At 47.7% G+C, this 14501-nt stretch overlaps 1 long non-coding RNA gene and 1 pseudogene across 2 annotated transcripts in view; one reads left to right on the top strand and one right to left on the bottom strand.

Moving 5' to 3' along the window:
• Window positions 1-14501, top strand: part of LOC141583197 (uncharacterized) — a 776849-nt gene that overhangs the window by 732917 nt on the left and 29431 nt on the right. Inside the window, exons 10-13 of one of the 2 annotated variants that reach the window (XR_012515902.1) lie at window positions 9742-10012; window positions 11450-11568; window positions 12485-12692; window positions 13104-13217. This is a non-coding gene — a long non-coding RNA (uncharacterized LOC141583197). The remainder of the gene's footprint in view (window positions 1-9741; window positions 10013-11449; window positions 11569-12484; window positions 12693-13103; window positions 13218-14501) is intronic. The other variant, XR_012515903.1, reaches the window with a different exon arrangement.
• Window positions 773-3630, bottom strand: LOC141583180 (Krueppel-like factor 4 pseudogene; annotated as a pseudogene).

Raw genomic sequence — 14501 nt, forward strand, 5'->3', positions numbered from 1 at the left:
AATTTTTGGTCTTTGTTCGAGAGAAATCATTGTTCTTGGTTCTTTTTTCTTCTAATTTTGTTGTCTGCATTTTCTTTTTTTAATCTGAGTAATGTTGGCCTCATAAATCCAGTTGAAAAGAGTTGCCTCCTTTAATTTCTAAAAAGGTGTGTGTAAAATTGATGGTATTTTCAACTGTGTGTTTCATATAATTCATCAGCAAAGCCTTCTGGACCTTCTGTATTCTCTATGGGAAGGATTTCAATTACAAATTCAATTTCTACAATTTATATATGGCTGGTCACATTTTCTATTTCTTCTTAGATCAGTTTTCATGAATTTTCTCTCTCAAGGAAATTGTTCATTTGGATGTCAAGCTTATTGGCATAAAATTATTAATATTCCTTTTCTTGACCTGAAGGTCACAGTGGTCTGATGTTCTTTTATTCCTGTTATTGTTAATTTGTATCTTTTTGTCTTGATCAATCTAGTTAGGGTTTTATAAAATTTACTGATTATTTTCCCGTGCAAGCAAGTTTAGGATTTGTTAATTTTATTTATCTTTCTAAGTAATTGACTTCAGTTTCATTATTATTTCCTTCCTCTGCATGTTCCTTTTCATTTCTTATGGCAGAAGCTAAGTTACTAATTTGACATCTTCTTTTCTAATAGAGGTACTTAAAAATGTCATTTTTTCTCTATTATTTCAGCTGCACCCCATAGATTCTGATTTATTTTACTTTAATATCCTTCAGTTTAGAGGATTTCCTAATTTCTCTTGTGATTTCTACTTTGACAAAATTGTTTAGAGTTTTGATGTTTAATTTCTAAATACTTGGTATTTTTACAATCATGTATCTTAGTCCATTTTGGCTGTTGTAACAGAATACCATAGTCTGTGTGGATTATAAACAAAAGAAATCTATTTCTCACAATTCCAGAGCCTGGGAAGTCCAAGGTCAAGACAATAGCGGAATGAGTGTGTGATTCAGGTGTTTCCAGATTCACAAATGGTGTCTTTTCTCAGTGTTCTTACATGGTGGAAGGGGCAAAGGACCTGAATGAAGTCCCTTTTATAAGAACAGTAACCTAATTAATAAGGGATCTGCCCTCATGACTTAATCACCTCTTAAAGGCTCCACCTCCAAACACCATCACATTAGGGATTAGGTTTCAATATATGAACTTAGGGAATGACCAAAACATTCAGTCCACAGGATCACCTTATTGCTACCAAGTTCTAATGCGTTTTCATATGGTCTGAAAATACGTCTTGTATGATTTCAATATTTTCAAATGTATTGTTTGATGGCCTGAGATATAGTTTCTCTTGGTAAATGTATAATTCACACTTAAGACAATATATATTTTTTCACTGATGTTCATATGTATTTATATACATAAAGTCTGTGTGGTTAATGTTTTTGTTTTTCTAGTTCTTTGTTGGAATTTTCTATAGTTTTTAAATTTATTGCTAAAGTTTTAACATATCTAATCATGCTCATAGAATTCTCCATTTCTCTCTGTAATTTTATCCATTTTTTTGTGAACTCCGAAGTTAAGCTATTGGGCGGATTTCTGATTGCATGTCTTTTTGTTGGATTGATGCTTTTGTTATTGTGAAATGTCTCTCTCTCTCTCTTTTTTTAATCTCTGGTAATACATTTCATTTGAAAATCTCTTCTTTACTGGTAGTAATATAAGCGGTAGCAATATAATGCTTTCAACCCCCTTAGGCTTACTGTTCACGTGACATTGCTTCTTCCGTCAATTTTCATTTAACTTAGACATATGTGTGCAGGCGTTAGTCTGTTTTCACACTGCTAATGTTGTAATCAAGCGAGTTGTAAGGAAAGTGCCACACTCTGAGATAGAATCAGGAGTTCTTTGTTGCCAGTGACCAAGAGACAGCTAACGCTCAAAATTCTCTTGGCCCAGAAGAAGGGGCTTGATTCCTTTTTACACTTTGCTTAGAGAAAGGGGGTAATCACCCCCTTGCATTTTGTAAGTCCAGGAATATTCAAGTTGGATTTAGAATTGGAATGATAGAAGATCCAGTCACAGACGCCATCGATTCTTTGATTTTTGTCTTTTGGATTCCTCGTTTTTCCTGATTATCCACTCACAAGTTGACTCAGCTGGGAACCTGACCGTGAATGTAGTGCTTTCTGGCTGGGCTCCGCCCCTCATCGGGAAGACCAGGTGAAAAGGTAAAGAAACAAACAAAAACCTGAATTCTCCCTTGGCAGTGTGGGTCATATCCACTGTCTGGGATTTAAAATGCCTCTTCATGTGCAAGGCGAGGTGGTCTGACCTGGAAAATGCTCGGTGGCGTTTCTGGCACCGGAACGGGCGTTGCCCAGTGTGTTTACCGTAGTGCCTGGTCAGTTCATCTGAGCAGACGAATTTCCATCCACAGCCCTGGCAGTCACCGTGGTAAGGTTTCTCACCTGTGTGGGTTCGCAGGTGTGCCTTGGGATGGGAACTCTTTGTGTGGGTGGCCGTGCTTTTCTGGGACAGGATCGTCTTCCCCTGTTTGGCCTGGGCTCCTCGGCAGGCAGGAACCCGGCGGCTTGAGCTCTTGGTCATGGAGCGGCGGACTTGCGGCTGAGTCTGGTCAGGCAGGAAGGATGGGTAATCGGGCCCTGGGTGGGGATGGAAGCCGGGGAAGTGGCAGGGAGGGTGACAGTCCCTGCTGCTCAGCAGTTCCTCAGGTCCCAGGGGTCGGGGGCTGCCGCCCCAGGGGGACGTCGTGTGCAGCCCGCCGTGGCCACGGCTGGGAGGGGTCCAGTGCCTGAGTGGGTGCACGAGGAGACTCCTCCTGCTTGATCTGGGGGTACGGGCGCTGCGGGCCGCCGTTGTGGGGGCCGCCACCACCACCACCAGGTGGCTGCCGTCAGGGCCGTCTTCGCTGCCGCTGATGACAACTGGCTGTGTACTCGCTGCCCGGGGGCGCTCAGTGACGCCTTCAGCACGAACTTGCCAGTCACCCCAACAGCTGGCAGCTGCAGCTGCAGCGGTGGAGTGGACCCCGGCTCCAACTGCGGCTGCAGCAGGTCCGCCGCAGAGCCGCCAGAGGGGCTCATGTTGTGGATGTCCTCCAGGTCGAAGGAAGCCGTCGGAGGGGGAGCGGACTTTCTGCCACAGAGGAGACCTCCGCCCGTGGGGTCCCCACGCCTGGGTCGCCCTGCCGGCATCGGACAGCTGAAGCTGCAGGTGGAGGGTGCGCTGGCAGGGCCGCTGCTCGACGGGAACGACGAGGAAGACGCGGATGCTGACAAGGGCACAGTGGCGGCCACCGACTGCTGATGGACAGCGGATCGGAGAGGACAAGGCCCAGGTCCAGGAGGCCGCCGAGCTCCTCGGTCTCTCTCCGGGGCAGGGGGCCAGGTTGCTACGGCTGCAAGCTGTAGTGGCTCCGGCAGGTCTGTGGCCACGGTCGCCACCACTAGGTCCCGGCGTGGCCAGGAAGCACTGGGGGAAGTCCTTCATGTGGCAGAGCTCCTCCTGCCAGCGGCTAATCGGGTTATTTGGAGCACCTGCTTAACACAGTGTCCTCTCCCTTCCCGCCCGGCCAGACGCCAACGTGGAGAAAGGTGGGAGCAGCGCCTCGCTGACAGCCCTGTCAGACCCCCCAGGTGGCTGCCTCATGAATGTGAGGGCACAGAAGGTCCTCGGGAGCCCGAAGCATCTGGGGCACCTGAGCCCCAAAGTCAACGAAGAGAAGACTTAGAAACGAAGCCAAAACCCAAACCCCCAAGTTGCCTGATGTCCTTCTTCTTTAGATTAAATATAAATTAGAGTCATCCTTTTTAAAAAGTTTCTTTGTTTACAAAGCTCTTAGAAAAGTAGACAATCTTATAAAAATAGACAATCAGCAAGGCAAGAAAGTAGGCCCGGTGGCCGGGCTGCCCTGTCTTCCACTCACCAGCGTCCTCCACCACTATCATGGTCACCTTGGTTGCTGCCATGGGCGCAGGGGCTGTGGCCAGGGCAGTGGGCAGGAGGTGCCACTCGGTGAGGCTGCCACGGCGGAGAACTGGTGGGTGCTGCAGGGCACGGAGTCTGGGGAGCTGGAGTCTGGATGCACGGAGTCTGGGTGCGCAGAGGCCACAGGCGCGGGTCATGGGCCTGTGGGTGGGGAGCGGACCGGAGGGGCGGCGAGGTCACTCGGCGGCTCCTGGTGCCTCCGCTGCCTGCCACGGCCTCTGCTCCCCACGCGCCCGCTCCTTCTCTCTGGGAAACTTGGAAAAACTCTTAATATGCGCAGATTCCTTAGGCTTTCTTGATTCTTTCCGGGCCTTAAGGTAGATTTAGAGAATTATAAATTCTTGCAACAGAAAATCTGCCTTAAAAAAGTCTTCCCCGGTGATCTTTAGGCAGCTCATCTACAGACAGGTTCTTAGACACCCTGGCAAGTTTCAATGTTGAAAATTGTTTCCTCCTCCCTCAAAGCAATGACAGGGCAGGTGGCCAATGGACGGGGACCGGAAACCGAGGCGGCCCCCGAGGGCGCGTCTAAGGCAGAAGACAAGGACCGCATCCGAAAGCACGTCCCGTCCCGTGGAGCTGCAGCATTTCAGATCAATACTGCAAATACCCCCGAACTGCCAAGGAACACGGCCCAGGCACCCTCTGAGGAGGGATTCTCACTTTTAATTCCTCTGTTCTTCATCTTCTGCTCTATTGGAACCCAAAACCTTTGAGTGGATCTCTCCCGTTCTGGGAGCGCAGCTGTTCCTGGGACTCGGCTCCAGCTGTCGCCCACTCTGGCCTAACCCGGCTGTGCCGTGGAGGTGGCGGCCCCTTTAAGGCCCCGCTGCGCCTGCGCCTGGGGCTCTCGGAGGCGGGGCCGGAGCGGAGGACCAAGCGGCCGCAGGGGGGCGGTGGGCGGCGGCTGAGACAGCGGCGGTGCCGGAGGGGAGGGGAGGGGAAGGGCGGGGCGGGGCGGGGCGGAGTGGGGGCGGGGGCGGGGCGGGGGAGGGGGAGGGGAAGGGGAGGGGAGGGGGAGGGTGGGGCGGGGGAGGGGAGGGTGGGGCGGGGGAGGGGAGGGTGGGGCGGGGGAGGGGAGGGTGGGGCTAGGGAGGGGAAGGGCAGGGGAGGGGAGGGAGGGGAGGAGCGCGGTGGGGGCGGTGACGGGGGAGGGGCTGGGGCTGGTAAGGGCAGGGGAGAGGAGGGCGGGGAAGGGAAGGGGAGGGGAGGGCTGGGGAGGGGAGGGGAGGGCTGGGGAGGGGAGGGGAGGGGAGGGGAGGGCTGGGGAGGGGAGGGGAGGGCTGGGGAGGGGAGGGGAGGGCTGGGGAGGGGAGGGGAGGGGAGGGCTGGGGAGGGGAGGGTGGCGCCGCCGCTGGGAGCCGCTCAGTGAGTGCGGCGCTTCTGGAAACGCAGGACAGGCGGGCGGGCTGCGGAGGGCGGAGGCGCGGGGCGTGGCGGCCGCCATGCCTGTGGGAAGTGGAGGTTTGCCGGGAAGTCCACCAGCGTTTGTGAGGTGAGGGCGCCGCGCCAGGCCGCGGGCGGGGAGTTCGGGACCCCGGCGCGCAGCTGGGTTGACGCGCGCAGGGGCCTCCGCAGCGTTTGCTGGGCGAGCCGGCCGGGGCGGCCGCCGGGCTGGAGTCCCTGCGCCGGGTTCCTCTCCCCGAGGCCGCCGCAGCCCTCCTCTCGGGGCGCCGGGAAGAATCCCGCTGGCGGGAGCGGGTCTTTGGGGCTTCTCAGATGATCTCACCGGGCGTCCTTTCACCGAAGCGCAGCAAGACTTTTGGAGTGGTGTCCTCGCTTTCCTTTTTTTTTTTTTTTTTTTTTTTTTTGCTGGTAAAGCTGCTTTCCACAGGAAGTCTTTTCTTGAAGTGCTATCATTTCTTTGGGGTACAGTGTTGTTCACCCGAAGGAATGACTCCCAGTGCTCCAGGACGTTAAAGTGATCTGCTGGTCGTTTCAAAGCTTTGTTCTGAGCTGATACGCTAGTAGCTTTCTTTTATTGTTAAATTTTATTGGTAAAATTTCACCTGTGAACCAGCAGCTGGGTTTTCTATTCTAAAATGCTAGCTTTAAGATTTCTGAGAACTTTGTGTCAAAGAAGTCTTTGAAAAGTTACAGAAGTCTGTGGAAGAAGTTGACAATTTGAGATGTGCAGGTAGTCGGGGGGCAGTGGATCACACGTGTAATCCCAGCGCTTTGGAAGGCCAAGGTGGGCAGACCACTGGAGCCCAGCAGTTCCAGACCAGCCTGGGCAACATGGCAAAACCCCATCTCTACTGAAAATACAAAAATTAGCTGTCTGTGGTGGTGTGTCCCTAGCTACCTGGGAGGCTGAGATGGGAGGATCTATCAGAGCCTGGGAGGCTGAGATTACAGTGAGCAGTGATCCTGCCAGTGCACGCAGGCCTGGATGGCAGAGGGAGAACCTAAAAAAAAAAAAAAAGTACAGGTAATAAATTTATACTAAGTAAAATTCACCACAGATGAAGAAATAGAACATTGCTAGATTGGGGTGTATATGTAAGAGTCACATTGTTGGTTTTAGAGGTATCAGATATTGTTGAACATTTTCCCAAAGTGGTTGTAAAACTTATCAGGGAATATTCTGCTTATCCCACATCCTTGCTGATGCTTGTCAGTTGAAAGTTATTTTGCCATTGGAGTAGAGGTGCAGTAATGTATCAGCGTGGTTTCATTTTGCCTTTTCCTGGTATTGAGGTTGAGTATTTTTTACTGCCATTTATATGTCCTCTTTTGTGAAGTGCCTGTTAAATCTCTGTATCCTGTTTTCAGGATATGCTTGTTTTTCTGTTGATTTGTAACACTTTATTCTGGTTATGTGTCCTTTCTAGGATATATACGTATTGCATTTCTCTTTTTTCAAACTGTAACTTGCCTTTTCACTCTTTTAATGGTGTTTTTAAATGAATGGAGATTCTCTATTTTTTTTTTCTTTTTTAGACAGGATCTCACTCTGTTGTCCAGGCTGGAGTGCAATGGCACAATTACAGCTCATTGCAATCTCGACCTCCCAAGGCTCTGGTGATCCTCCTGCCTGAGCCCCCAAGTAGCTGGGATCTGCAGGGGAGCACCATTATGCTCAGCTCTTTTTGTATTTTTAGTAGAGATGGGGTTTTAACATGTTACATAGGCTGGTCTGGAATTCCTGGGATCAAGTGATACACCTGCCTTGGCCTCCCAAAGTGTAGGGATTACAGGCATGAGCCAGTGTACCCAGCTTGAGTTTCTTAATTTTAATGAAATTATACTTGATCAATCTTTTCGTTTATGGTGACTGCTTTTTGTGTCCTGTTAATCAATGCCTAACCTAAGAATATGAACACATTTTTTTCTGTGTTAACCTCATAGCAATTTTATTTTAGTTTATGCTTTTTTTTTTTTTTTTCCAGACAGACTTTCACTCTATTTCCCAGGCTAGAGTGTGGTGGCATAATCTCAGCTCACTGCAACTTTCACCTCCTGGATCAAGCAATCTTCCCACCTTAGCCTCTTGAGTACCTGAGACCATAGGCATGTGCTACCATGCCTGGCTAATTTTTTTTTTTTTTTTTTTTTTTTTTTTTTTTTTTTTTTTTTTTTTTTGTAGAGATGGGCATTCAACATTTTCCCAGGTTAGTCTCAAACTCTTGGGCTCAAGTAGTCTGCCCACTTCAGCCTCCCACAGTGCTGGGATTACAGGTGTGAGCCACCCCACCCAGCCATGATTCACTTTTTACTCTACTAAAAAATAGCCATCTCTACTAAAAATACATGGATGTGACTGTTTAATGTAGCACCATATATTGAACGGAACATCCTTGTCCTTCTGGACTGTGTGGCACTATTTTCCATAAATCAGACGGCTGTATGATCATCTGATTTATGAAATCAGTGTGAGTCTGTTTCTGGACCAACCTGAGCAACATAGTGAGATCCCATCTGTACAAAAAATCATAAATAAATATGTAAAATGTTTTTAAGTGGGTAGAGAAGATGGAGTCATAGGTGATAATTTATAAATGATTGTCAATTTTTGGCTACATACAGGTGTTGGTAAGTTAGATCTGTTGGGAGTTTAGGCAACATGTATTAAGAGAATTATGTGTTCAGAATGATTGCTAGATATTCACTGACTTCAATTAAATGTTATTTGAGACTCACAGAGCTACAGGTTTTATTATTTTATTTATTTATTTGTCTTTTAAAAAATTTTACCATCTTTCTGTCAAGGCAGTAACTCTATACTTAATTGTTCTTAAGTATACCTAATTACCAGGAAAATTTTATGGATCATATCTAATTGTTAAGCCATTAAAGGACTGACGTGATGTAATGTAGACAATAGTATTCTACATAATAGTTTCAGGACTACATCAATGAAATTGTTTCTTTTTCTTCTTCTTCTTCTTTCTTCCCTCTTTCCTCCTCCTCCTCCTCCTCTCCTCCTTCTTCTTCTTCTTCTTCTTCTTCTTCTTCTTCTTCTTCTTCTTCTTTCTCCTTCTCCTCCTCCTCCTCCTCCTCCTCCTCCTTCTTCTTCTTCTTTCTTCTTCTTCTTCCTCTTTTCTTCTTTCTTCCTTCTTCTTTTTTCTCCTGCATATAGTTTGAACATATCTTCTTCTCTTTGCTTTCTTGAGACAAGGTTTCGCTCTGTCGCCCATGCTGGAGTGCAGTGGTGCAGTGGTATGATCATGACTCATTGCCGTTTTGACCTCTCAGGCTCTAGCAGTCCTCCTACCTCAGCCTTCTTAGTAGCTGCTGGCATGCACCACCATGCCAGGCTCAGTTTTTATTTTTTGTATACAGGGTCTTCCTATGGTGCCCAGACTGTTTTCAAACTCCTGGGCTCAAATGATCCTCCCACCTTGGCATCCCAAAGTGTTGATATTACAGGTGTGAGCCATCACTCCTGGCCATTTTAGTTTTAATAATTTTATATTTTTCTAATTTAAAATATTTATTATTTATGAATGTAATATTGTTATGATTATTTTGTAAGTGTTTAATCTCATTTTCAAAATAAGCTTGTGGAAATTAGAGATCTTGTTTCTTATTTACTACTGTATTCTCAGTGCCTGACCTTGCCTGGTATGAAACAGATATTCAATAAATAGTTGTTAAATGAATGAATGAACCACATTCAACAATTCTCTTAAGTATCACAGCTTTCACTGTCTAACAAATAAAATAGCTTGTATAGAATAGAGTCACAGTTAACCTGCCATAAAAGGAAATGTCAATGAAAATAGACCTTTGTATGTGTAGCTGCTAAGATTTTGGGGCTTTTGTTACTGCAACATAAACTAGCAAAGCTCAGTGAGACTGCAGATAGAATATACATATATAAATAGACCAGATAGACCAGTGGATGAGATTCCAAAGATAGTTCAATCATCATTAACTAACCACACCCACACTCTCTTAATTTCCTAACAGAAAGAATGGAATTCCTGTTCACTAAGATCTGCCCCAAATATTACTTATTTTGTGAAAACTTCTCTGGCTACTCAGGAATCTCCCTACTTCAGCCTCCCGAGTAGCTGAGATTGCACGTGTGCACCACCATGCTTGGCTAACTTTTTATTTTCAGAGACAGGGTCTTACTATATTGCCCAGGCTGGTCAGGACTGTTGATTGCATATGACAGAAACCCAGCCAATTCTAGTTCCTCACCGCCTTTCAATCTGCTCCTTTCTCAGTCTTCCCAGTCTCAACAAATGGCAGTTCCATCCTTCAAGTTCCCCAAGCCCCAAATCTTAATGTTAACCTTGCTTTCTCTCTTTTATGTCATAGCTCGTATGAAGGCCAATCATGTTCAGACCCAGGCGGAGGTTCCTGCTGACCCAGGCTCTCACCAGCACATTGTCCTTTACTGTCCTCCTGAGGGTGTCTGGAGCTTCAGTGCTGTGTGCTCTCGGCCTCCATGCTGGGGCACCACTGACTCCTGCTGTCCAGGGCTTCCAGTGGACTCTCCGAGGCACTGATGTAGAATCTTCCCCATTCGGTTCACCAAGAGCAGCCTCATGCAGTGTGGGCTGACATGAAGAGCTGCCAGATCTAACAGGTAAAAATCACGAGGCACTGCCAGCTGGATGGGGTCAGAGAGTCCTCTCTCCATTACGATTCAGATGAGAAGGGAAGATTCCATAGGCCCTAAACATTGCAGCATGACCCGCATGTGCCACCCACGAGCTGCAGTGCGTGGTCAGGTGGAAGTTATTTGACTTCAGGAGAGGACAGTGTTCTCTTCAGGCCTTTTCCTCAGTGGCTGGATCTGCGTCCCTCTCCTCTCTCTTCCCCTCTCATCCCCCAGTCTCCATCCCCATCTCTCTCTCTGTTTCCACCTTGCTGTTCCCTTTCACCTGCTTTCACCTCTTCAACTTTCGTGATTCCCCCCTCCCTGTCCACCACATTTCCCAGGCTAAGGCTCCTGAACTGTCCTGTGTGGGGAGATGTGTCTGGATTTAGGCGGTGCCCTCTAGATGTGTCCAGGATGAGGAAACATGGCTCAGCTGCCAGTATAATGGTTTCAGAGAGTGGCCACTTTTGAAGGCCTTTCACATTTCCCATTCTAGAATTGTGTAGGACTTAAAATTGATGGGCCACAGTAGAATTCTTGGTTCCTCATGACCTTGTGGTGGTCACCTTCTTTCACTGAGCATTCACATGGTGGCTATTAGGTGCCAGGCCCTGCTCTGGGCTAGGGGCACCATAATGAGTAAATGTCAGATCACTACCCCATGGAACCCACCACTGCAGGCATTGAGAGGAGAAAGAAAGGGGCGTGGCCTGTTTGTGTTCTTTTCACATGGTCACCTGCCAGTTCCTGGGGGAGTGGGAGCCAGTGCAAGGAGAGAAGCCCAGTGAGAAAGGCAAAGGGATGATGTCAGACCCAGGAGCTGAGGCTCACATTCCCCTGCAGCTGGGCAGCTTCTGGAGTGGACAAGGAGCAGCAGGGAACATTGTGGTCTGGTGTTCTGGGGTTCACTGTCTCATCTCATTCCTGTGGGTGCCAGAACTTGTCCAAAGGGAAGACTCAGTGTCTCTAACAACAGCAAGGCAGAGACAGAAAGTGTTTCAGAGAAGCAAGAATGATTGTCTGCCATGGAAACAGTATATGGATTTATAGTAGTGTGTCTCTCTAATAACTAGTTAGCGTGTTCCTGTTAATTGAACATATCGCTGGTGTAAGTTTCCTTGGATCTCCTCATCTTCATGTAAGTTTATCTGTTCCCCTATCCCTCCCTTCTTTCCTTCTTTTCCTTCCTTCCTGGGTTTTCTGATCAGGGTCATGTGAGGCTAAAATCCAGAAATGGGCTAGCTATGCTTTTTCTCTAGAGCTCAAGCTTTTATTCCAAGTTCACTGCAGATATTGGAAAATGTTTCTATTCTTGTTTGTGGGGGACTGAGGGCCCTTTTTCTGTGCTGGCTGTCAGCCAGGAGATACTCTGACTTCAGATGCCACCTGCTTTCCTCTTTACCTGTCTTTTCTATCTTTCAGCCAATCACAACTCATGGAGTCCTTCTCAAGCTCCTTCCTTCTCTGACTTCATCTTCTCCAACCAGCCACAGAAAGCTCTGTCATGTATGGAGTGATGTGATTCAGTCCACTTCATGCAGGTAACCTCATCATCTTCAGGTCATGTAACTGTCACATAAAAACATAATCACAGGAGTGGTGTCTCATCACCTTAACAGGCTTCAGAGACAAGGGTATGGGGATGTTTGGGGACCATTTCAGAAATTCCATCTACCACAGTTGGACACTCACATTCCCCCATCTGCAAAATACATTCATCCTCTCCTCTAAAGTTTCCAAATTTCATGTCATTAAAGCATTAGTTCAACATGAAAAATGTCACATAGGCCACATCAGATCCAAAGTTTAAAATCTTATCTAAAACATCCACACCAGGTGTCAATGAGACTTCTGAGGGTGTCCATTAAGTACAGATTATTGACATAATTGCCTTACGTCTGTCGACCTGTGAAACTGAACAAACTGCTTATCTGCTCCTAATGTGGAATGGCGGGACAGGCACAGAATAACAATTACAGGGATTCTAGTTCAAAAAGAAGGAACATGGAAGGGAGAAAAAAGTCACCAATCCAAAATAGTTTGGAAATGGAGCTGGGCAAAATCCAGCAGGAGGTACTTAAGTAGGATCCACAGCCTGAGACTGACCCTCCATCCTGTGGGACTTTGCTTCTGGGATCTTTGCTCTGCATTTCTTGAAACCATTATTGTCTATCTTATTTTCCCCTACTCCTTTGGTTCTTCCCCTTTCTCCTCATGGCAGCATCCTCTGCTTAATCCTTGGTCCATCGCCCCCAGCAGAATTGGTCAGATAGTGCCCGTGTCATGGTCCTGACTGTCTCCACGAGGGGCTGTCCTTGTGAGCCCGTGCTCCTCTGAGATCGTCTTCACTGTCCTAACCTCGCTCAGTCATGATTGCTTTCAGCTGCCCTGGCTGGCTCAGGAGAAAACCTAAGACTGTGGAGACCCAGAGCCATTCTCTGCCCTCTCTATCTCCAGGAGAGGAAGAATATAACAGGGATCTTCATGGAGAAATGACCCACGTGAGGGCCTGGACTCTCCAGCAGTTACAGCAGAGGAAACTCCCTGAGGAAGCATGGAGTAGCTGAACGCCCAGACTGGGAAAGCAGGGTTGCGTTAACCACTGTTTAATCCTCACATGCTCCCTGCCCCAAACTGCTAGCCAGTGAATGACAACGGACTGGGAGTAAGTAATAGGCCTAGAGAACCATGATAAAGAATTGTCCAAGGAAAGACCCTTTTACTCTGTTTGCAAGGTGAAATTGCTGTATTTGATCTAAAGTTTTCTGAAAGGCAGCAGCGAGTTTCTGGAGGATGAGTTACCTGCTTTGCACAGGGAGGGTGAGGCCAAGGCTTTCGTGGTATATCTGCTGCCACTGGGTGATGAGGGAACCTGGGAGAGTCTTAGTCTTTCTGGACTTGAGTTTTCTCATCAGTAAAGTAGGTGCTAATTGTACCTCTCTGAGGTCCCTTCCTGCTTAGTTTTCTCTGAGTCCTTGAGGGACTGAGATGGTCTTTAACACTGCCTGGACCTCTAACCTGCCTCTGACCTCTCTGGGTCTGACTCCCGACTCTGGCCCCTGTGTTTCTCCTTCAGAGCCTGAGCTGAGTTCACACCTGGGAAGCTGAGAACTGAGGGAACAGATGGAAGAAAGTCAGCAGGTTTTGGAAAAGAGAAGAACCTGTAAAGGACAAGTCAGCGCTAGAACAGGTGAGAAACAAAGCAGGGGAGAATAAGGACAAACTGGGCCAGAAGCCTCAGGGGAATGGGCAATGGGCCTGTGATCATTCAACCAGTCGAGGGGCAGCGCAAGCTGAGCAGCGGGGACTGGGCAAGACACTTAATCCACAGGAGTCTTCTGACCCTGGTGAGGAAGAGCCAAAGGGGGGATCAGAGCTGGTTTATAGTGAGAGGCAGCACCAACTCCAAGAGGGGGAGGATTTGACCCTGAGCCCCACCCCAGACCTAGGAGCCTCGACCTCGGGGCTGCCATAGCAGTGGATGCTGTTCAGGTCAGTGTGGGTTAGAGAAGAACCATGCTTGGAGAAGGGTTGGAGATGTCTATTCTTACATTAAACAGCTCTGCCCTAGGTCAGGTGCCAGAGTAAGTATTTCTTGCCAGTATATGAAGCAGTGATACTTACACTATTCCTCTGCACTTTCAGTTGAGGAAGGTCTCTATATGATATGAGTATTTACTGGGTGTACTTGGGGTTCAAATAGTAGTGTTTCCCCAAGCAACTCAAGCTCATGAGAGAAAGAACACAATGACATGATTTCAAGAAAATATAGTAGTTCTCTGAAAGTGGTGTGTCATGGCAGCCCAGAGGATGGGAGTGTAGGTGAAGACATTGCTCCTAATGACAAGGGGAACCATAAGAGGAATTCTTCAGAGTAGTCCCGTTTTTCCTCCAGTGTCCCACAGAAGATCCTGGGATGTGACTGGTGTAGAGCAGGGGTCTACAGGTGTAGGAAGGGGGCTTGCTGCATCTTGGGAGAAATTATAGCATCCCTGGTAGGACATTTTGGAGAGGATTGTTGGTGATTGGATTGGATATCTATAGTCAGTTTTATCCTATCTTCAGTGAACACTGCTGAGACCTTCCTTAGTGCCAGACCCTAAGCTGGGAATCATGAACACAGAGATGAGTAGATATGATCTCAGCTTTCACAGAACTCTCAGTCTAGTGAATAGCGAGTTATGAGAAATGTAGTGATGGTGGCTTCATTAGAGCAAGTGGCTCATGCTGCATGGAGATGACCTCAGTGGATGACCGGGTCCCCCTTCTGGTTGTTAATCAACAGCTGGCTGACTTGCTCTGGGACAGTGACCCTGGATTTCTGCCAGGTGTCAGCATCTTAGGTACAAGCAATACCTCAGTTTTCTGTTGGGTCAAAACAGTTATCACTGCCAAGGTGATCAGAGGACACTAGTGACATCAGTAGCTACTGATGAGGTCCTGGCCAGCTAGGGAAATAAAGATGTAAGTTTAA

The sequence above is a fragment of the Saimiri boliviensis genome (genome assembly GCF_048565385.1).
Source record: "Saimiri boliviensis isolate mSaiBol1 chromosome 19 unlocalized genomic scaffold, mSaiBol1.pri SUPER_19_unloc_1, whole genome shotgun sequence".
NCBI lineage: Eukaryota > Metazoa > Chordata > Mammalia > Primates > Cebidae > Saimiri > Saimiri boliviensis.